General features: G+C 35.7%; 4 pseudogenes across 1 annotated transcript; all 4 read left to right on the forward strand.

The window, feature by feature from the left end:
- The first annotated feature begins 259 nt into the window (after positions 1–259).
- On the forward strand, positions 260–8,282 carry LOC143634539 (uncharacterized; annotated as a pseudogene). The gene is made up of 15 exons (XR_013153875.1): positions 260–429; positions 1,927–2,005; positions 2,189–2,251; positions 3,024–3,066; positions 3,306–3,331; positions 3,441–3,523; positions 3,630–3,681; positions 3,776–3,847; positions 4,617–4,820; positions 4,924–5,008; positions 5,104–5,190; positions 5,276–5,318; positions 5,489–5,540; positions 6,163–6,317; positions 6,357–8,282. The product of XR_013153875.1 is annotated as an uncharacterized LOC143634539 (transcript).
- Positions 8,283–8,307: 25 nt separating this feature from the next.
- Positions 8,308–12,433, forward strand: LOC143634540 (F-box/kelch-repeat protein At3g23880-like; annotated as a pseudogene).
- Positions 12,434–16,154: 3,721 nt separating this feature from the next.
- LOC143634541 (F-box/kelch-repeat protein At3g06240-like) lies at positions 16,155–17,528 on the forward strand (annotated as a pseudogene).
- Positions 17,529–20,000: 2,472 nt separating this feature from the next.
- Positions 20,001–21,343, forward strand: LOC143634534 (F-box/kelch-repeat protein At3g06240-like; annotated as a pseudogene).
- The last annotated feature ends 2,894 nt before the right edge of the window (positions 21,344–24,237 follow it).

The raw sequence follows: 24,237 nt of genomic DNA on the forward strand, positions 1-24,237 counted from the left end.
TAAAACTAAACTAATAAAATACTAAAAAAAATTGTGACATCAAAGTTTTATTCAATTAAAAACAAATAAAATGTCAAGTGATTACCAATTACCATATCTAAGCATTTCCACTTAACACTAATTGACCGGAAGACCATCAGTCTAATTAACTCCCAAATGTTTTCAAACTTTGACACCTTTTATGGCGATTGATCAGCAGTAAGCATATATAACCGAACAGCCGATAATAAAAACCGTCATATCTCCATCTATTTGACTAATGGCAGCTGTAGCGGCGGTTGCAGCTTCTAACAAACGGCGAATAGCGTCTAGTAAACAAACGGCGATGAAGAATATGGAAGCCAAGATAGACTTAGCTTCAGCTTCTATTCTCACCGGTGATATCGACGATTCCAATGTTTATTCCAAAACCTGCATGAAACTCGGCAGGTTTTATTATTAATCGGTTGCTTAATACTGCATTGGTGTGTGTATATATATATGTATATGTAGGGTTTGGATCAAATACAGATGGAATTAACGTGCTAATTGTGAGAATCAAGTAGAGTAATTATGTAATATGATGTAATTACATAATTACTCTACTTGTTTATATAATTACTCTACTTGATTTTCACAATTAGCATGTTAATTTCATTTGTACGTTAACTAATATATAACATATGTGAAATGAAATGATAAATGATCACGGTGTTGATTGGTAACTTAAAGTTTATTGTTAGCTTTAATGCTTTATGATTATAAGTCTGAATTGGATTGTGATTGTTAGCACTATTATTGCTGATTTAGGGGTTTTTGTTTTCTCAACTGTTTTATTTGTGTATAACCGTGTCTAGGGATGTAAACTGTAAACGAACCGAACTGTTAGGCGGAAGGTTTATTTATGTTCGTTTGTTTATTAAGTGAATGGACACGAACAAGGAGTTTCGTTCGATTAACTAAGTGAACGAACATGAATAGAGGCCATGCTTGTTCAATTGCGTTTGCGAACGTTCGATAGGCACCTTTTAATTGGTAATCGGTGGGTTGCCGATTAAGTTTCAGCTAATCAGAAATTGGTCAAAACTATCAGGTCAAAAATGGGTCAAAATTGAGATATTGTTTATAATTTGTGTGTATATATAAATATTTTTGAAGAATTACGTATTCCAATCCGATTAATCATGGTTAATCCCTAGTCTAGTCGGTATCCCACCGCCCGACTAGCGCCTAGCGAGTTCTACAACACTCAATTCGTTAATTTTGTTCATAAAGGTTTTTTTTAATACTTTTTAATGACTTTTCTAATCTTATCATATAGATTAAAGCGATGTTATTTAGTATTAACTATAAAGTAACAATATATATGAGTATTATGTGATTAATTTATATGTAACATTAACATATGAATATGAAATCTAAAAGAAAAAGAATTCAAATTTGGTAGCCGGACCGAGCTGTCGACGCTGACCATTATGATTAGCCAAGTCAAATAAAACATTGTGTTCACGAACAAGTTCATCTCCCTGATGAACGAATACGAACAAGAAATTCCGTCCGGTTAGGTGTTCGTGAACCGTTCGCTTGTCCGATAAAAACTTAACGAACGAACATGAGCAAGACCTTGTTTGGTTCGGTTTGTTTACAGCCCTATATGTATCTGTTTGTATGTCTTTTGTGGTACAAAACAAGGCTCCGATGTTATACACGTTTGCTATATAATGTTCCACTGATAATATCAAAACACTGATGTATTTTATGTATTCTGCGTCTCTGTTCTAGTTTGATATACACTGTCTTTGTGATGTGATTAAGTTCTACTGTTGTAAAATGCTGATATCACATGGATATACGAACGCTAATGATGTCATCCTGTTTTACTTGTTTTAGAGGAAAATATGAAACCCAGTGTAACATACTTAAAAGTTCTGCTATTGTGACATGCAGTAGTATCGATTCGGCTATCGCGATGGATGTACTGCCATCATCATTTCATCTGTCCCAGCTACTTTTGTTTGTTAAAGAGGTTAGTTGCTGATGTCATGTTTTTGTTTCCAAATTATTAGCTAAATTGCTTATTATGTATCGTTGATTCATCGACATTAGTTTATGTTTGAAGCAAGTTATGATAAGGATTTTCAAGAAATATAGTTGGATACATCTGTTGCTAAGGCTATCTTATAAACTTCTTAATTTGTTGTAATTGTAGGTTTACAAGCGTAAAACTGAATTGCTGCAACCGTCAATGATGTTGCTCATGCTACCTGTCAAGGTACACATTTCCTCAATTCACACACTTTCAGTTAGGGGTGTGCGTGGTGCAGTTCGGTGCGGTTTTTGACTGAAACCGAACCGAAAACCAAACTTTCGGTTTTATGACTTTTAAAACCATTCGGTTTCGGTTATTTCGGTTTTTGGATTCGGTTCGGTTTTGATGCGAATTTTTTCGGTTTGCTAATCGAGGCAAAACGTTTTGGGCCAAAATAAACTTGACCCAAGATACTGAAATTGAACATGATATTTGTTTTTTTATTTAAACTAATTTTTAATAGAATATTGAATGTTTGATTATTAAAAGCTTATAAAAGATAGATTTAAAATCAAAACTAAAATATCAGTATTATTCTTTAGTAATCATATGTAGAAACCAAATATATATTTTTTATTAACCATATGTTAAAACTAAACAAATAGTCATCGGTAGATTTTCTTTTAATGGTTACGGTTAAGATGTTATGGTTATTTTGATGTTTTTGCTAATTCGGTTCGGTTCGGTTTTTTTGGTTCTTAACAGAATACAAAACCGAACCAAAACCAATATTTCGGTTTTTGCTAAAGTTCAAAACCGAACCGCCGGTTTCTAATTCGCTTTGGTTTTTACGGTTCGATTTTTCTGGTTTTTTCGGTTTTGATTTGGTTTTGTGCACACCCCTACTTTCAGTTTTCTGAATCTTGGCAATCTGAGATCAAGTCAATTTATGGTATCATGCATGATTATGAATCATGTGTTTATGTATTTATTTCTGTATAAATTCTTGCAACAGGCTGCTTGTCAAATTGGCTGGTTTCAAGATGTGGATAAAGCTGGTGATAAGAACTAGAAATTTAGATGCTTGAATAAAACTGAAAACAAGTACAGATAGTGCCCAATTTCGAGAATGGGTGATCTCCAATACAAGGTGTAAACCCTAATTTTTAAACATAAACATCGACATCTGAATAAACAACAAACGATCTATTAATACTGCTTCTAATGACGGTCATTCGCTTAACTTCCCACTACATGTTCTCCTACAAATTCTCATTAATTGTTGGGCACGTATCAGCTGGTCTCCTTATTATAGCAAATGAGGTTGATTGAAGTTCTTCCTTTGCCTATTTATATAATTGTCGTATGTTTATATATCTTGCTATGTGATATATTTTTAGTGAAGTAGTAACACTAAATTTAACGATTTCAGGTAAGCTACGGGCTCTCCAATTCAGACAAAATGAATATAGAACCAAATAATGCTCATTCAAGTGTGTCAAATATAGTCTCAAGGTAATTGTTTATCACACCCTATATGTATATGTATTCTTAATATAGTTATAAAATAAATTCAGTTATTCCTCAAGTTCATTTACTTGAATTTATTTTTCACATACAGATTCTATCCAACAATGAAAGTTGAACACATACTTACTTCACTTTATGTCGAGGTAAATATATATTCACCACTATCTTCTTTTGTAATAAGGACTGATTATAATGTTTTATTACGTTTTTACACTGTCAAGTTTAATTGATTCACAGGCGGGATATGGAATTTTTTTAGCCGATTTTCACATCTCTCTTGGTACTACTGCTCGTAATCGTCAAAATTTGGTAAGCAAATATACTTTAACTTGCTGTCACAAATGACTAAACTTTAAAAAATCATCAGTTAACCTGTTTTCAGGTGCAAGTTTTGAATAGAAAGTTAATATGGTCAAACTTACCGACACATCATCACTTTAGACCAAGTCCCGGTTCAGATGACTTAAATCAGTTTTTCTTTTGAAATCTGGTTACTTTTCTAACCAAACTTTGTCACCTTTTATTATCCAACTAGTTTGAGGCCCGTGTATTACACGAGTAGTTCTTGAAAATACAATGTTTAATAACTAATCAGTGTACAAGAAACAATAAACCCGTTAAAACACTATTAATACTATCGTTGTACTATAGTTTTTAAAACAATTTTAAAGTAAAAGATACTTATAAATACCAAATGTTTGAAAAAAAAAATAGGAAGTAAATATCAAATTAAGAAATTTTGAAGCATAAATTTTAAGAATGGTAACTATCATTTTACTATTATAAATTTGTTAAAAAGGGTGAGGTTTAATGTAAGAGTGACAAGTGACAAAACTTGTAGCCTTTTATTAGAGAGTATAGATTTGCTCAGTTTTTAATTATTTTTTACCATGTGACAGTAATATAGTGGTATCTTTTCCTTTTATTTCAACCGTAAACACAGCATATGTTCATAATGAAATGTGAAATTGTCATAAATCTTACAGATATACCATTATCTTTTACCTATTTAATTTGATTATAATGGTAAATCCTGCAATAAGCAACCTGAAACTCATGATATATTTACTTCATACACTGGCTCCTAGTAGCTCAACTAGACAATATGGAGACATCTGCCTGTATTACAAGCCAATCGAATGTGGAGTTAAGATTATTTCTTTTTAAAAATACTTTCTTTTGAACAGTTTTATATTGATCTTATTATCTAACCTTGTACCTTTTTCTTCATAGTTTTCTCATAAACGGCGTTGGAGTACCAAACAGGACCAAACTCGACATGGTTTGTCAAGTTCTCACAGAAATTTTTGCTAAAAAACTTTACTTTGCATAATTGCATTACTTGGTTATCATGATCATCGATATTTTTGTAATACGCGTGTCAGGGAAAAGGACCACAGCTCCCGTCAAACGTTAATAAAATGACAAACTATGGAGTAAATCTGCTACAAGTTTTCGGGTCTTTTGATGGTACGTGCATATTTCTATTTTTAAACCTGTAAAACATATAATGTTAGTTTTATTTAAAACTTATATAGTTTCTGTTTTCTTTGAAATAAATTCAGGACCATGTATTATTGCCTTAGCGTTTATGAACTCGATATCATCTCCTGATCCTTCTGAATTGCAAGATTATCTCCGCCCCATATCAGGTAAGTCAACGAAACTACAAGATCTTTCATACACTACCTTGGCAAAATGGGACCCATTTGACCTGTCATTTATTATCGTTTTCAGATTGTACTGTATCGTCACGAATTTCGCTTTACTGTCCCGTCAGGTGATTTTTTATTCTGTACTAAATTCTTTTTTTGTTAGTTTAGTCGCTATTTTTCTAGTTTCTCGGTTATATAGAAACTTATATCCAAACGAGAAGGAATGTAAAAAATAAAACTTGATATATAAATTTAGCAAGTTTGATGGATCTATTTTCGTTTCTTTAATCGACAGTCAAAATCGTATAAGAACTCCTGTGAAAGGCCATCTCTGCAAGCATCATCAGGTAAAATATTGGTGTTTCAAATATTTATTGAATGTTCTAAAATACCCTTTATTAGTGTCACACACCCAAGTCAGTATCCACTAGGGGTGTGCGTGGTGCGGTTCAGTGCGGTTTTTTGTTAAAACCGAACCGAAAACCAAAATTTCGGTTTTTGCGGTTTTTTGTTAAAACCGAACCGAAAACCAAAATTTCGGTTTTTGGAGTATTTGAAACCGTTCGGTTTCGGTTTTCGGTTTTCATTTTGGTTTCGGTTCGGTTTCGGTTTTTCTCATTTAATCTTGAAAACTATAGGTCAAAAAAAAGTTTTCAAATTATAACTAATTTAGGTATAAATAATTTTGTTAATTGTAAAATAATAGACTATTAAATATTATTTTTTAATATAAAATATAAAAAAAAACAAAAAATTAGGATTTCGGTTCGGTTCGGTTTTTATCATATGCAAAACCAAAACCGAACCGTTAGTTCGGTTTTTACAAAAACATAAAACCAAACCGTCGGTTTTTGTTTCGGTTCTGTTTTTTCGGTTTGGATTTTTCGGTTTTTTTGGTTTCGGATTGGTTTTTTCGGTTTCTTGCACACCCCTAGTATCCACCAGTTCGTTGTTATTTCATATTTGCAGTGCTTTGATTACAACCATTATATTGAAGTCATTCAACTAAACCTATTTGGGAATGCCCTCTCTGCAACATCCCAGTCTGCAATCAAGATTTACGCATCGACCGAGATTTTCAAAAGGCAAGCAAAACACACACACGCACGCACACGAACACACTCGTGTCACATCTTTTATTTTTTTTGATTTATTTTGTTTAGATTTTGAATGAGGTGGCGGAGGACGTTCATGATGTAATCATATCAGAAGATGGTTCATGGATGGCTGCTGACACAGAAAGGGATACAGCGAGCAACACAACTGTAACGAAAGATGCAGTCTCTCTTGGTCAAACTCAAGTCAACTTAGGTACAACTGAGAAGGCTCAAAGTACAACTGCGCTCACGCCAACTGTAGGCTCTCTTGGTCAAACTAAAGTCAACACCTTTACATCAAATCAAGCTCAAAGTATGACCAAGATAACACCACCTGTAAATGCAACAAAGCCTGCGGTCTCTCTTGGTCAAACTCAAGTCAACTTAGGTACAACCGAGAAGGCTCAAAGTACAATTGCGCTCACGCCAACTGTAGGCTCTCTTTGTCAAACTAAAGTCATCACCTTTACAACAAATCAAGCTCAAAGTATGGCCAATATAAGACCACCTGTAAATGCAACAAAGCCTGCGGTCTCTCTTGGTCAAACTCAAGTCAACTTAGGTACAACCGAGAAGGCTCAAAGTACAACTGCGCTCATGCCAACTGCAGACTCTCTTGGTCAAACTAAAGTCAACACCTTTACAACAAATCAAGCTCAAAGTATGACTAAGATCACACCACCTGCAACTGCAACAAAACCTGTAGTCTCTCTCGGTCAAACTCAAGTCAACGGCTTTACAACAAATCTACCTCAAAATACGACCAAGTTCACACCACCTGCAACTGTAACAAAGCCTGCAGTCTCTCTCGGTCAAACTCACGTCAACGGCTTTACAACAAATCAACCACAAAATATGACCAAGTTCACACCACCTGCAACTGTAACAAAGCCTGCAGTGTCTCCAGGTCAACCTCAAGTCAACGTACATACAACCACGCAGGCACAAAGTACAACAACCGTGTTCACACCACCTGCAGCTGTAACAAAGCCTACAGTGTCTCCAGGTCAACCTCAATTCAACGTACGTACAACCACGCAGGCAGAAAGTACAACAACCATGTTCACACCACCTGCAGCTGTAACAAAGCCTGCAGTGTCTCAAGGCCAACCTCAAGTCAGCATACGTACAACCACACATGCACAAAGTACAACAACCGTTCTCACACCACCTGCAGCTGTAACAAAGCCTGCAGTGTCTCCAGGTCAACCTCAAGTCAACGTATGTACAACCACGCAAGCACAAAGTACAACAACCGTTTTCACACCGCCTGCAGCCGTAACAAAGCCTGCACTGTCTCCAGGTCAACCTCAAGTCAACGTACGTACAACCACGCAGGGACAAAGTACAACAACCGTGTTCACACAACCTGCCGCTGTAACAAAGCCTGCAGTATCTCCAGGTCAACCTCAAGTCAACAGCTGTACAACCACTAAGGCTCAAAGTACAACTGCGTTCACACCGCCTGCATCTTTTGCTTCAGCTTCTAATGAACTCAAAAAGGGAGGCAAACAAAGCAGCTATTCCACACCTCAAGCGGCTCCAAAAAATAAGCCAGGTGTCGCCAACCGAGCCTCCCAAAGCAAGTGATGATGCAATGCCATCTGGATTCTGGAAGAATGAGGGGTAGTTTAAGAGGCGAGCAGCTTCAGGCTGCTTGACTCCAATACCTTGCACCACCACAACAACCGGCTCGAGCCAACGAACCATGGTTCAGGCCACCAATACCTAGTCTTTCCATGCCATTTTTAACGTCAAAAACTCCCGCCAATTCTAAAAAAATGTGAAGTTCAAGTAATTCTTGTAAGTGATCTCAGGTGCATAAGTGTTTTGGTCTTTTTACACAAGTGTTCATGAATACTAGACACTGACAACAAGTGTTTTGTTATATAATTAGTTGGAATATATGACAAAATCCACTTTTATGTGGTTAGCTTTTGAGTTCCATCTCATGATATATAAAGAGACTTGTATCAGTTTGATGGTAGTTATACATGTTGTCTAATGTCTATTGACGATGTCGAAAACTCTTGATGTTTTTCAACATGTGTGTTCTCTCTTTGAGAGTTTTCATTTGTTTATTCCCACGATAAGTTGTCGGACGCTTCTTGATATTGATAAGCAAGTTAGAGTTTGAATGGAACGATAAAAATAGGATATATGCAACAGATAGAGACGAGAATACAGAAACACGACGACCTGTTTGGCGGTCTAAACAAGACCCTGAATACATTAATCAAACAAGAACCTGGGTACATCTATCACCACCCGCTTCCAGCTTAGCTTCCAAAGAACAAACAAAAGGCCAATTTTGTGCCACCAAATGATAATCATGTTCCTCACAAGAGAAAACAGAAAATCTTTTTTGTTTCGGTTCTGACCGTGATCCAGCCTTTACACATGACCCGAGCTCGACTGACTCGATATATTCGGTTCTAACTAATAATCGCGTGATATGTTAATTTTTTTTAATTAAAGAAGTATAACAATATCATACTCAAATTAAAGAGAATAAAATGCTCGTTTTTATGGTTTAACGTTGTCAAAAAAAAAAAAATATTAGCGTGTAAAAATGTTTGGGGTAGTTGGTTTTGTATGAAGGGTAAATGTGTAGGCATTATATAAATTAACAAATGTTGATTGAAGTTTAACGACCAAACTTGTTATTTTTAAGGAATTAAGTCATGATGATGCTCTAGAGAAAATATTGTCCATAAAACTTCATAAATTTGTGCATTACATATTGTATCTTTTACATGAAGTTTTGTACCTTTTAAAATTTAATAGAACCCTATTTCATGCATTATGCATAGTATAAATATAGATATAGAAAATAATAATGTGGTTAGAGTGTTTTCAATAAAATCTATATCTCTATAATTACACTAAAAACATTCCATTTTCTTTTTCAGATTTAATTAAATAATACTTTTTTCATACTTTTATCGTTACAATTTTATACTTTTTTATACTTTTATCATTACAATTTTCATTTCCAAATTTATACATCAACAAAAGTGTCTTTATCTTCTCCACTAACAACCACTTATAACTACTCTATATAATATAGAAAACCAACTCATAATAATATACAAGACATGTCTTTACCGTATGCCCTCGGCCTCTATATTATTATGAATAACTTTTCTTCTACATTAGATAAAATATTGTAATTGTTAATATGGAGGACGTGGTTTAAGAATGGCTTAGACATTCTCAATCTTTTTTCTGTTTTTAAATCCAAAATTACATAAAAAAATACTACATTTTCTTTTTTATTTTCATTTAAATAATAATTTTATATAGTTTTATCATTATATTTTTTCTCTCATTCACTTACAACCACTTTCAACAAATATTAAAAAATTATACCGAGAACAATAACTTTTCAAAGTTACTATAAAAATCATTACATTTATCGTTCATCTACTCACAACACCCTAAATTACTCTCTATATTATACAACCATCACTCGCGGAATATGGTACAATGAATGTGAATGTTGTTAGACTATGTGTAGTGGACGGGGCGACATGTAGCTCATGGGGGTGTATTGTAGCCCAAAATCGCTCCCCTCTCACCAATACTTGATCGCCATGTCAGCTAACACACATACACACAACGACATGGATTTGTAGCTCGAGAGCCGGTGTTCTCGCCCTAAATCACCCCTTTTCACCCATTACACACGTCCTTATAGGGATGAGATCGGTACTATATCGGACCGTACTGATACCGATATCGAAAGTACCGATATCTCATTTGAAGAAAAATAGGAACCGAATACATCCGTTTGGTTTGGTATCAGTATTGGTACCGATACTTCGGTAATTTACCACTTAGATACCGCTTTAGCATTTTGTGTCCAAAGTATATTTTTTTTAGCCGCACAAAAAATGGTTTTTAGTTGATTCTATGAAAATAACTTTAAATTATTTTATATCATTTATTATCATTAATATACTGAACTTTTTAGACCTATTGTGATAAAATAGAAATCACAAAGTGACAAGTTTTTTTTAAACACGAGAGCATTCACAACAACAAACGTTCACAAACCACCACATCATCGCCACATCAGTTTCCAAACTTTTCTCAAAACCTTACTTTTTTCCACAACAACAAACCTAATAAAAAATTATTGAAGTTATATACATATAATGTGTATATATATGTATGTGAGATAGAAAGAGAGAGTGAATATGCACTTAAAGTTTGTTTCAAGTTTTGCATGAACAAACTTTCTTCTCAAGGACCTCTCTCTACAATGGTGAACTTGGCTTTTCTTGAGTTTGTCGCCCGCCACGTAGTTTCAGACCTAGGGAGATGGAGCTTGTTGCGGATGCTCTTACTAAACCATAACCTTGTTTCTTGGTCTAAACGAAAGCAATATTCTATATCAATGGTTATAAAGATGCAATATTCAGTTTGAATAGCACATTAAAAAATTATGATTTGCTAGTAAATAATAGTGTTAAGTGATTCATAGTTTCATACCACTAACATCATATTGTTCTTTGGTGCCTGTGGAGATGGTCTTATGAAATTTTGAATAAGGATGATGGTTTGATCAATGGGTTTTCAAGGAAAATTGAAATGATAGACAAACTGATTACGAATGCAATATAGATTGCTTAAAATTCGCATAAAATAGGTAAACATAGTCAATTATATTTTCAAAAGATGAAATATGATCCCCTAAATTATATATAGATTTCTCTCATATAAATCCGGTACCAATACGGATTTTTACCGTAAATACCGGTGTCGATACCGAATTTAAAAAAAGAGAATGCTGATACCGGTAGCACCTATGATCGATCGGTACTATAGCGGTATTCGGGAAAAGTACCTCATCCCTACGTCTTATATAGAACTTGTTTTGGGGGCTATAGAGTGATCCCTAGATACCTCATACTATTTATTTTAGGGTTTGTTTGTTTGTTTCTTCCATCCAAACAAAGTCAAAACCCATGCAAACTCCTCCATCCTCAACCTCCCTCAAGAAATCATCTTCAACATCCTCTCTCTCTTCTTCCCACCAAATCACTCATTCGATTCCGATGCATCTGCACTTCATCTCCACCGTTAATCTCACACCCTTGTTTCACCAAACTCCACCTCACCACCACCACCACCACCACCACCACCAACAACAACAACCACCTAGCCATCGTCTACTACCAAAATTCCACCGATCACTATCACACCAACCGCCTCTACTCCCTCCGATCACCACTCACCTTCCATGAAACCCTCAAACTCCAAGTACCTTCTTACCCACGTAAACGTGGCACCAAACGATTTGCTGGATCCAACAAGGGTTTAATCTGCTTGTTCGATTCAAGTTTTCACTCATGCTCGGGTACCTTGATTCTCTGGAACCCGAGTATCAACAAACACAAGATTCTAGATGGCCCTCATAATATTATTAATGATAAGTTTTCGCTTTTTGTCTTCGGGTTTGGTTTTGTTTCCAGGACTTTTTATGATTATGAAGCTAATGAAAACGACACTGAACTGAACCGGAGGGGATCAGGGTGTTTGTGCTGTGCAGTTTATCCTGTTGTTGATACAAACAATACTGTGTCGGTTTATTCACTTGGTACCAACTCATGGGAGATAAAGGAAGGTGTGAGTGCACCTTGTTTTTTGACTAGGGGTTGGTCTACTCCTACATTTGTGAATGGCTTTGTGAACTGGCTGGCTTATAAAGAGGACGGATTGACGTTATTATGTCGTTCGACTTAGACAATGAGCGGTTTCAAATATATGAGTTACCGAAAGACATTGTTCCGAATTATCGTGAATTAAGTATGAATTCATTTGGCGAGGAAGACTCTTTATCTTTGTCATTGTGTGCTCGTTATCGTGAGCCTGTTGAAAAATGGGATGTTTGGGTAATGTGCGAGTATGAGGTAGTCGATTCTTGGAAGAAAGTGTTTGTGATTACGAATGATTTCTTGTCGCTTCCACCATTGTTGATGAAAAATGAACGGGAAGTTTTGGTTGTGATGAATGATGGAAGGCTTAAGTTGTTTGATGCAATCAAGAACGAGATGCAAGATCTCCAGACTCATGGTGCGCCTGCTTTTTTCCTAGCTATTGGTTACACGGCTAGTCTCGCACTGCTTGATGGTTGAATGCTACCATCAAGGTTATAGTTTCTTATCTTTTGTTTGTTTAATTATGTTTGCTACTACTTACTAGTAGCTTGATTTCTTCACTTTTTGTTTAATTACACTTGTTGGGTTGTTGGCATTTGCTATGTTACGTAGTTAAAATAACAGACTTTTAATGGTTAATATGTTTTAGTGGTTGATGTTTGATATGCGTTGTGATACATATGTAGTTGTGTTACATAAATGGTAAAACACAAATGCTATATAGCCATGGTGAATCTGTAATGATATGTATTATATAGGCACCCATTAAGCTCAGGGGTATGTTTGGGATTGAGTTTGAAAAATCCTTATTGATTTATTAGTTTTTTCAAAAAGCCATTTTGAAAAGCCAGGATTCATTGCTTTTGAAAAACTGTTTTTTAACCTTATTAAGAAGCTAAACTAAGACACATTTTTTTGATTATCAAACACATTTTAACTTATATACTTTTTGAAAACACTAATAAACCAATAAACATTTTTCAAACTCAATCCCAAACATGCTCCAAGTCCACATCACCACGCACCATCTAGTTTTCTCATATGTTTCTCGAATATGTGCTACATTTCATTAGCTGGGTTGATTTCATTAAAAAACAAGATGACATCATTGGGGTATGATTCATACATGTCCCTCTAGAGTTAGAGTTCTGTAAGTAGATGACGATATGCTTCCAGTTATATAATATGCTTTTACGAAAATGAGCTAGATTTAGGTAATCCCAACGCCATCCCAGTTATAAAAATTGTCTTGTACCTGACACAAGACCCGTCAAGTTTTGGCCATATATATCGTTTTAAAAATAAATCCCGTATATCATATAGACGTAAAATAATATGGGTTAGTAGGAACTAAAAATATAATCGGATATTATCCATATCGTATATACTTAAAGTAATATCAGGTATATAATCACCTTCAATACTGAAATTTTATTATCAGCTAAAAATATGTACTATAGCCACCTTCAAATTAAGTAGTTATTACTAGCCAAGTTCAAAATTAAATAGATAAAATGCTGTAAGGATCTTAACATATATTTGGTATGTAAATTGTGCACCACTTCACATGTTTAAAACATTTTAACCCCTTCAAAATTTTACTTGTAACTGCAGGATAATGCTTGTAAATTTCTCTTGCATTTGGTATAAACATTGACAATGCTTGTAATCATTGTATATGTTTCTAGGGATCACATTTTCCTCATGTTATAGCATCAATTGATGTTATCTCTTGAAAACCTCGGAAATCCCATGCCAATTTTGACAATTTTGGAAGTTGAGGGACTTATTGGTTATTAAGCATAAAAGTCTAGGATCTGATCTACAATTTTGGAAAAACTTGGATTTGACGGAGCGTCGCATTCTGCACTTTTTGAGACGGCCCTGTCTAAAGGCATATAGCTTCAAAACCATAACCAAACTTGGAATCGACATCCTTCAGCTTCAAAACTTTATAATTGAGTCTGGAACCCCGTAAATGAACCATTTTCAACTAGGGGTGTTCTTCGGGTTAGATTTTCGAGTTTTGGTTTTTGGGTTTCATAGTTTTAAATCCAAAACCGAAACCCAACCCAAATCTCTCACAGTTTCTTTGGGTTTGGGTTTTTTTTGGGTTGGATTAATGAGGTTTCGAGTATCCTAGGATAAAAACTATATTGCTAAATTTAAATGCAACATATTCTTCTTTACTTGTAACGTAAATAAACCAATAAAAAAACAAAAATAAACCGATAAAACATCCTAAAAACTTAACAAAGTTCAACCATAATAAACAAGACTGACATAATCATCTTCAATATGCCATGACTAGCTAGGGTGTTGGATTGTAGTTGCTTTTAGATATAAATTGAAACATTAATATACAATAAACCATCAATTCATAACAGGTAGAATTATGATAGACGATTTAGACTAAACTCTGATAACGTCAACGGCTAAGAGTTAGCCTATAATACCTAAATATATACTCCCTCCGTCCCATTATAAGTGTCTTAGTTTGATTTTTCAAGTCTTTCTTGTTTAACTTTGACCGACAATATTTTTGTTTGTGTTATATAATACTTGATGTAAAATATATGAATGGATTGGGTTTTAAATGTATTTCACATTGATATAATTTTCATCAAGTATTATATGACACGAACAAAAATATTTACGGTCAATGTTGCAAAAGAAATACTTAAAAATTCAAACTATGACACTTATAATGGGACGGAGGTAGTATATGGTTTTGAAACTAAAAGTTTATTTGGGTTGAACTGAAACCTAGAATTCGGACCCAAGAACCAACCCGAATTACTTTGGTTCGGGTTTGGGTTAGCCTTTTCTCGGGTTCGGGTACATGTTTTCACTACAAGAAATTCGGGTTTTAGCAGCGACAAAAAGTCGAAGCTAATAATGGAAAAGTCGCCGCTAAATCCAAATATTTGATCGCCGCTGATACCCATTTTTGTCGCCGCTAGAACCTGTTGTCGCCACTACTAGGTGAATTTTTAGCGGCGATATTTGTTGCCTCTAATAGTAGGTGAATTTTCTCGGGTTGAATTTGGGGTAAAAGTGACATCCCTATTTTCAACTGAAACATGTTGGGAATCAAGCTAGCCCCAAACTCGAACACAAAACAAACGATATTTGAACAACTTGTTTGACTCTTTTTAGTATTATTATAAAGAACAAAACCACACAAAATACAATGCCCCTAATGTTCTATTTATATCATCATAAACTTGTTTCCCATTTTAACTCCTATTTCTAATAATACTCATATACATAATAAAATAAACTTACACTATATCTCTAACTCCAACAATTACTCCCTAACAACAGATTAATCATTCAACATTTCTCTAATAGTTATCTTCTTTTTAATCTTTAAACTGTTTACTCGATTCACCGCTTGTACTTCCTAGTTGTTCATGTTAACCTTCATTCATACGTGAAATCAAGATAATCAAAGCAGAAATAAACACGTTAGACAATTAACCAAAACTAACCCATAACTAACAATTAACCCAACCATTCTATTCTTGTTATGGTTAAGCAATCTTATTGCTAGAGACGTCCCCTCAAATGAGATTTATCAACTCTACAACAACTCCAGTTTTAGTAATAAGAACCCGCATTCCGGGTCCATATTCTAGTTACTATCAAAACAAATGAAGTAAAAAAATCATGTTGAATTTTAAATCCTAATGCATAAATGAAATTGATAAGGCATTTGAAAGCCCATGTATATGAGCCTGTCATCTTCAATAACCGAAGTTCGATTTTGGACCTCACAGGGGTATCTCCTTTAGCTGGTTTGAGGGATAATGGGTTTGTAGCTGGGCAAGCAATGAAAAGGGCTGAAACGAAGAAGGTGGAGAAACATGCTAAAGCCTGCGAAGAGAACCAACATGTTTTTGTCCCTCTGGCTTTTGATACCTTTGGCTCTTTGGCACCGGAAGCTATCCGTTTCTTAACCAGGGTCCAACGGGTTTTGCATAGCAATGTGTCGACTCCAAAGGGGCAGGGATATGTCTTTAGCAGGTTAGGGTTTGCAATTCAGAAAGGGGTGGCGGCGCAGCTTGTTGCCCGCCTACCTGCTATGTTGATGTAATATCTATGTTTCTACCATGAAATGAAATCGTTAAAACTTATATTTATAATATGCTTCCATCGTTCTCAGCCAAACCCTTAAAACTGAAAACTCAAAAACATGTCAACAACACATGCAAACTCCTCCTTCTTTGATCTCCCTCAAGACATCATCTTCAACATCCTCTCTCGTCTTCCCACCAAATCACTCATTCAATTCCGATGCGTCTGCACTTCATCCGCACCGTTGATCTCACACCCTTGTTTCACCAAGCTCCACCTCACCACCACCGTGGCTGACAACCACCGTACCATCATCGCTTATAGATCCATCGATTACGCATTCACTACCGGTGCATACAAACGGTATGCGGGATCCAACAAGGGTTTAATCTGCTTGTTCGATTCCACTTATCAATTAAGCTTCGGTACCTTGTTTCTCTGGAATCCTAGTATCAACAAACACAAGATTCTCGATGGTCCTCATAATGTTTCTGATCGGTCTTCGCCTTTTGTGTTCGGGTTTGGCTTTGTTTCGAGGACTTGTGAGTTTAAGGTCGTTGGAATTGTTTATGATTATGAAGCAGCTTATTCAGTTGTTGACAAGAACAATACTGTGTCGGTTTATTCACTGAGTACTAACTCATGGGAGAAATAGGAAGGTGTGAGTGCACCTTGTTATTTGAATGATGAATGGCACTCTAGCATCACATTTGTGAATGGCTTTGTGAACTGGTTGGCTTTTAAAAAAGACGAATCTAGTGTTATCATGGCGTTCGACTTGGACAATGAGCGGTTTCAAGTATATGAGTTACCCAAAGACATTGTTCCGAATTATCATGAATTAAGTATGAATTCATTTGGGGAGGACGACTCTTTATCTTTGTCGTTGTCATTATGTGCTTGTTATTGGGAGGCTAATGGTGAAAAACAGGATGTTTGGGTGATGGGAGAGTATGGGGTAGTGGATTCTTGGAAGAAACTTTTTGTGGTTTTGCATGATTTCTTTCGGCTTCCACCGTTGATGATGAAAAATGAACGGGAAGTTTTGACTGCGACGATAGATGGAAGGCTTAAGTTGTTTGATGCAATCAAGAATGAGATGCAAGATCTCCAGACTCTAGGTTGGAATGATTCTTTTCAAGCTATTAGTTATACTGCTAGTCTAGCTCTGCTTGATGGTTGAAGGCTATAATTTCTTATCTTTTTGCTTAATTATGTTTGCTACTGCTTGATGGTTGAGGGCAATAGATTCTTAACTTTTTGTTTAGTTATGCTTGTTGGGTTGTTGGCATTTGGTATGTTACATTTCGTTAAAATAACATGGTTTTAAGGGTTAATATGTTATGGTGATTGATGTTTGATATACTCTTGTAAATATGTTGTTATTTAGATAAATGGTAAAACACTAATGATATGGCAATCTCAAAGACTTTCATCCATGGAATTTGCAACGGTATGTATTATATAGGCATCTTGTATCTTTGCTTTATTTCATCAACATCATAGGGGTATGATGTTCACACATGTTGCACTAGAATTAGAATTATGTATGCAGATGACGATCTAACGTGCTCATGGTTATATAATACGCTTTCACGGAAATGGGTCGGTTTTAGGTAGTCCAACCTAATACCATTATAAAAATTTTTTCTAGTACATGACCCAAAACCCGTCAAGTATTGGGCATATTGTATACCATATATATTCTTCAAATAAATATGGTTTCGTATATACCATATAAACTTAAAATATTTATCAATTTTATGGTTTGGTTTTATACAGTTTGATATTTTTGAAACCGAAAACCAAAGTGTTCGCTACAGATTGAAACCACAAGATATTATGGACACAGTTTCTTGTGTAGCATGACGTTTGATTTGGGGAAGAAAAGATGATGAATACAAATTCAAGAGTGGGAAGCTCGTGTTGTCACTTATTGAGGAGGACATCTCTGTAAGAGGATTCGAATTCAGGTAAGGAGCAGTTTTTGTATGAGCTTTTCTTCGACAACCTTTAGTACTAAGGACATTAAAAAAGGTTTAATGAAAATTAAAGAGTGATTTGGTCTCATAACAAAGTAGAAATGGAGGTTATTATATATTGTTTTATCTTTTAAATATAAGGGCATTTAACACCATAAATTATACACACAAACCAATATACTATATTGCTATGGTTTAGTAAAAACATCGAAGTCTTTTTCTAAGGGAGGTGACCAGTTCAAGTTCCGTTTGTGAAAACATTTCGTGTGCGGGTCAAAGGTTTTATCATAGTGGGCCTCGGATGGTGGGTTACCCTTAAAATTGATGCATGCCAGATTACCAGCGCTGACGTGAGTGCTGTTTTACCAATTAGTGTACCGGATGAAGAAACGTGGTATTCCGGCATGTAAACGCGGTATTCCAGCAGCCAGACGGTGGGCACAGACTGATTGTTAATTCATAATATACTAAAGCATGCATGTAAACGCGGTATTCCGGCAGCTAGACGACGGGCACCAACCCACTGTCGTCATGCCCTGGATCCGCCTCTGACCCCAAACAATAGGATGAGGGAACAAAAGTGTAAATATGTGCATAAAAGACTCTTATACCTCGTTTAAACTCTTAAACACATGTATAAGTGTGATACCGTTCGAAATAAATGTTGGATTACTTAACCTTGATGCCAATGAATGCTCTAATATAATATAGTAAAAATATTGCAACTTTCTATAAACATAATATTGGAACCCATAAATTTTCGCTTCAAAACTTAATAATTGAGTTTGAACACCATATCTAAAACAAAGGAAAAAAAATACATTAGATAATTAACCAAGCTAAATTGAAACCAACCCATAACCAGTGGATAACCCGACCATTCGGTTCTAGTTATAGTTAATCAATCTTCAATAAACGATCATACTTTGCAAACCAGTTTATTATTATTATTATTATTATTTATTAATTAATTTTTCCTTTCATAATTTTTAAAATAAAAGGTTATACAAAATTCTAAACATATATACCATTTGGGACGTGCTTTTATTATATACGTGACGACATAAATTTAATTTAAAACGAAGCCAGGTCAAATTTATACCGAACCCAGCTAGGTTTTGAATAAAATTTATATTGGGACTTAGATAAAAAAAAAGGCATGTCTCAAAGGTATATTCAAAATTTTATAAACAAAAAATAATTATGAGTAAAACTAATAATAATATAATATTTAAAAAACAAAGACTTACAAAACACTCGTCCCAGCTATTTTGTATTTCAAAATACTCTTCTTTTACATTTTGTTTGATAAAATACTCGCCCGGTAATTTTCTTTTCCTAAAATACTCTTCCCGGCTAGTTTGATGTCACGTGCCTTCTTCTAAGTGGCTAACGAAAATACTCGCCAGAGTTTGTTTTATACCCAACCCAAGTGTTTTTTTTCGGAGGGGCATTTCATACATTAAATGGATTTGATGGACAAAGTTAAAATCAAATGGACATTCATGAAATTATCCCATATAACAACCGTCGATTCAAAGTCCCAAACAGAGTATACAGTAACCACTTACCATACAAGTCATCTGGGTTGCAAAAGTCACTTTCTGGCCTAATACTATAAGAGCCGACCTCCCTTGCAACTTCCAATCGCTTTCACGACAAACAATTTGAACTCCCATCGGAAAATTACAGGGTGGAAACAAGGTATTTTGGGCGAGGATAGTTCAAATGACTAACATAAAAACCTAATTGCATGGATATAAACGTTCGTTTATGTTTAACGCGGTGAAAGACGGTATTACCCCTAACCATAAACGGCCAGCGTACGTCTAACTAATGGTAGGGGGCATACTGAGCCGGCCAGAAAAGTCGAATGGTTCAATAAGCACAATTTAGAAATCAGTAGTTCAAGTGCCCCCACCCATATTACACGGAGAGGCAAATCAAAATTTTCTCCACTTAAATTCATCAAACAGAAAAATCAAACGGCCCAAAAGAACAGAAAATCAGAGAAGAGTGTTCCCTAAGGTTCCTGTTATAGGGTTTTGCTTCAAACAAACATGTCGAAAACACCAGATTCCATCTTTGACTTCCCTCAAGACATCATCATCTTTAACATCCTCTCTCGTCTTCCCGCCAAATCACTCATTCAATTCCGATGCGTTTGCACTTCATCTCCACCGTTGATCTCCCACCCTTATTTCACCAAACTCCACCTCACCACCACCGTGGCTGACAACAACCACCGCATCCTCATCTACAGTCGTTCCGAATATGACACCAACCACTTCTACTCCCTTCGATCACCACTCACCTTCCAAAAAATTATAAATCTTCAACTCCCTTACAAACCACGTAAACGGGGGTACCTCACGAGTTGCGGGATCCAACAAGGGTTTAATCTGTTTGTTTGATTCAGATGATTACTCAAGCTCCGGTACGTTGATTCTCTCAAACCCTAGTATCAACAAATACAAGATTCTCAATGGCCCTCATAAAGGTTTTCATCATTTTTCGCTTTTTGTCTTCGGTTTTGGTTTTGTTTCGAGGACTTGTGACTTTAAGGTCGTTGGAATTGCTTATGCTTACGTTTATCCGATGCGGATGAGTTATCCGGTTGTTGGCAAAAACAATACCATGTCGGTTTATTCACTCAGTACCAACTCATGGGAGAAGAAGGTAGGTGTGAGTGCACCTTGTTATTTGAATAAAGATTGGTCGACAACAACATATGTGAATGGCTTTGTCAACTGGTTGGCTTTGAAAGAAGACGAATCGAGTGCTATCATGGCTTTTGACTTAGACAATGAGCGGTTTCAAGTTCTTGATTTACCCAAGGATGTTGTTCCAAATTATCATGATCTAAGTATAAAATTCATTTGGGCAGGAGGACTCTTTGTCGTTGTCATTGTGTGCTTGTTATCGTGAGGGTAATGTTAATAAATTTGATGTTTGGGTCATGGGAGAGTATGGGGTGGTGGATTCTTGGAAGAAAGTTTTTTGTGATTTCACATGGTTTGTTGTCGCATCCACCCTTGTTGATGAAAAATGATCGGGAAATTTTGATTGTGATGAATGATGGAAGGCTTAAATTGTATGATGCAATCAAGAATGAGATGAAAGATATCCAGACTCGACGCGATCAAAGATGTTTTCATGCTATTAGATATACCGCTAGTCTAGCTCTGCTTGATGGTTAATTGAGGGCCACAATTTCTTTACTTTTTGTTTTGTTATGCTTGTTGGAATCTTGTCATTTGGTTTCTTACATAGTTAAGATAACAGGAGTTTTATTCGAAGTTTCTAGCTATGATGGTTTATATGTTTTGTTTCTAGTCATATTTATTCTTGTAGCTGAAAGTTAACAGATTTTGTACAATTTGTGAGTTCAAACAAATGGACAATATGTATTTTAAAGTTAACGGTAAGTATCAACAACTAGAAGTGCAAACGAGCTGAGTCCAAGTCTTACACATTACGCAAGCTCAGCTCGTTAGGCTATTCTGAAACTCGATGAGCATATGTTAATTGGGCTCGAAATCGACTCATATACAAAAAATGTAGCTCAAGGCTGGCTCGGCTCGAGCTAGTTTGAGAAAAAAAACCTGAAATGAACTTAAGCTTGGCGCGAGCTTGTGTTCGGGACCTTAAACGAGCCAAAGCTCGGCTGTTCAGTGTGAAATTAGTATATAGAAGTCTGAAAACGTTATAACTAAAAAAATACACATGGCTCGTTAAGGCTCTAGGCTCGGGTTCGGCTTTTTTGAGCTTTTATCTACCCCATCTTGAGTAGCTCGAGAACTGTTGTGCGACCTGTTTGCACCTCTATTAATAATCTTCATTCATGGTGATTATATAACCACTAACCGTATGGTGAACCATGGACCAGGTTCTGCCTTAGTCATGTCGTTATACTACCAGAGTCTTATAACTGACCAACGAAATCGGAATACAAAATTCAATATTTTCGTTTTTATGATTCTTGATTAATATGGTGTATATTCAAGAAAAGAGATGCCACATTTTCTTCCTTCTCTTTGATGATCTTAATTCTGAATGAACTGTGGTTGTGATTCTAGTGCCGTGACTCGTGATACATGTCAGTGTCAACATGGGCATCAATGTCTCTTCTTCTACTTGGTGTTCGTGGTCCAGTTTTGACGGTTTTGTTCAAACATTGAGCCAAACCGTTAGTAATGCTTTTTGCTCATGATCGAAATACACCTCTAATGAACTGTCAAAAATACAAGTGTTTTTGTATGTAAGTTGATGTAGTTTATCACAAAAATACAAGAACTCTCACCTAATGTATTTTTTCAATGAAAATAATAAGCTTCAGTACTTAATCAGCCAGTTAGGCCACTGATTTGTACTTCAATAAAACCATATAGCCCAACTAATGATTTTATTTCAATTAGCACAAATGCCTTATAATACAGATGAAATTAGTATATACATTTTGGGATATCTAAAAGAGAATGTTTATCAATCTTATGGTCCGGTTATGTTTCCTAAGGTATGATGTTTTTGAAACCATAAACCAAAATGTTCGCTACAAATTGAAACCACAAGATACTATGAAGGACAAGTTCTTGTGGGAACTCGGGTTGTCACTTACCGGGGATCAAGAACATGACTGTAAAAGGAGTCTAACTTAGGTAAGGAGCGGTTAGCTTCTCTTCGGGACCTGCCGGACTATAACGACACTAAAAAAACTTGATGAAAATCAAAGAGTGATTTGGGCTCATATAACAGATTAGAAATGGGGGTTATTTGTATACTGTTTTATCTTTGAAATATAAGGGCATTTAACGCAAATATATTATGCATACACACACCTATAGACTATAGTGCTATGGTGTAGTAAGACATCGTAGAGTTTTTCTAGGGGAGGTCATTGATTCGAGTCTTGTTTGTGAAAAAATGTCATGTGCGGGCTAAGGGTTTTACCATAGTGGGGCTTCGGGCGGCAGGTTTCCACTAAAATTGGTGACGGGCCAGGTCACCAGCGCTAACTGTGACCGCGGACGTGGGTGACCTTTAACCAATGGCGGGACCCGGACGGCCGAGCTTTCTGGGGCGTTCAAAAGAAATATTTAACATCAAAAGATAAAGTTCTTAGTTTATGACAGAAAATAGTTAAAAACAATTCAACAAAATATGGATACCAATCACTATGTAATCAACTCTAAAAATAAGTTTTCAAAAGTTTTTATAAAATCAAAAAACAAGTTTAAGCATTTACCATATGAAAAAAGCTCTTAAAAAGTTTGGATGCAAACAAGCCTAGTTGTTTGAAGCTGTTACACAATCTATTTAAGCTGAAAACCCCAAATCGAAGCTCTTCATCCGGCTTTAGACCTATACGAATTCACATACGTTCATACCTTGCCCCGCCATATGGTATATATACTAACGCCAAGAAGCGCACACACCAAGGCCCCCCACCCCGACTTCAAACCAGTGCCAATTTCTGGCAACTAATTTCCTTGTACTTGGTTGAACCTTGAGAGCTGTTCCAGCGCCAAGACGCGCACACACCAAGTTGGTTCTGTTTCAAACCCATAAGTATATTGCTTTTTCTTTAATATCATCAACTAGTTTGAAGGTCGATCTCATGAGGTCTTTAAAAACTTTATCGTTAATTCCTGTGGATCCATATATGCCAACATGTCACAAAGAAGATCATATGTATTACCTTATTTTCTTTTTTTAGACATATCTAGGTCGATGTTTGCCTCCTTCAGGAGCTGTTCGATCGAGTTGAGAGGTACGTGTTTGAACTTGCCAAAAACTGCAACCATATCGATCTTGCCAACAAACTTGAGACTAGGAGATGACCGGCCAACTATTGCCTGTAATTGCACTTAGAGCAAATGCCATGTTAGTATTCCACTTTTGGTTAGCCGCGCGTTGAATCTGTTAGTAATCCAATTTTTTTAACAAGTTCATTACGACCCCCAAGCAATAGGATGAGAGAACAAAAGTGTAAGTATGCGCATAAAAGACTCTTTTTCGTGTTTAAACTCTTAAAATAAGGGTTATACCATTATTTGAAATAAATGTTGGATTACTTAACCTTTAAGATGCTAATGAATGCTTTAATATAATATAGTATAGATATGGCAACTTTCAATAACATAGCTTGGAACATTTTAACCAATCTTGGAATCAACTAATTTTTGCTTCAAACTTTATAATTGAGCTTGAACACCATAA

Source organism: Bidens hawaiensis, unplaced genomic scaffold (genome assembly GCF_021521415.1).
Source record: "Bidens hawaiensis isolate Kalapana, Puna unplaced genomic scaffold, B.hawaiensis_p1.1 tig00007117_1, whole genome shotgun sequence".
In the NCBI taxonomy this organism is placed as follows: Eukaryota; Viridiplantae; Streptophyta; class Magnoliopsida; order Asterales; family Asteraceae; genus Bidens; species Bidens hawaiensis.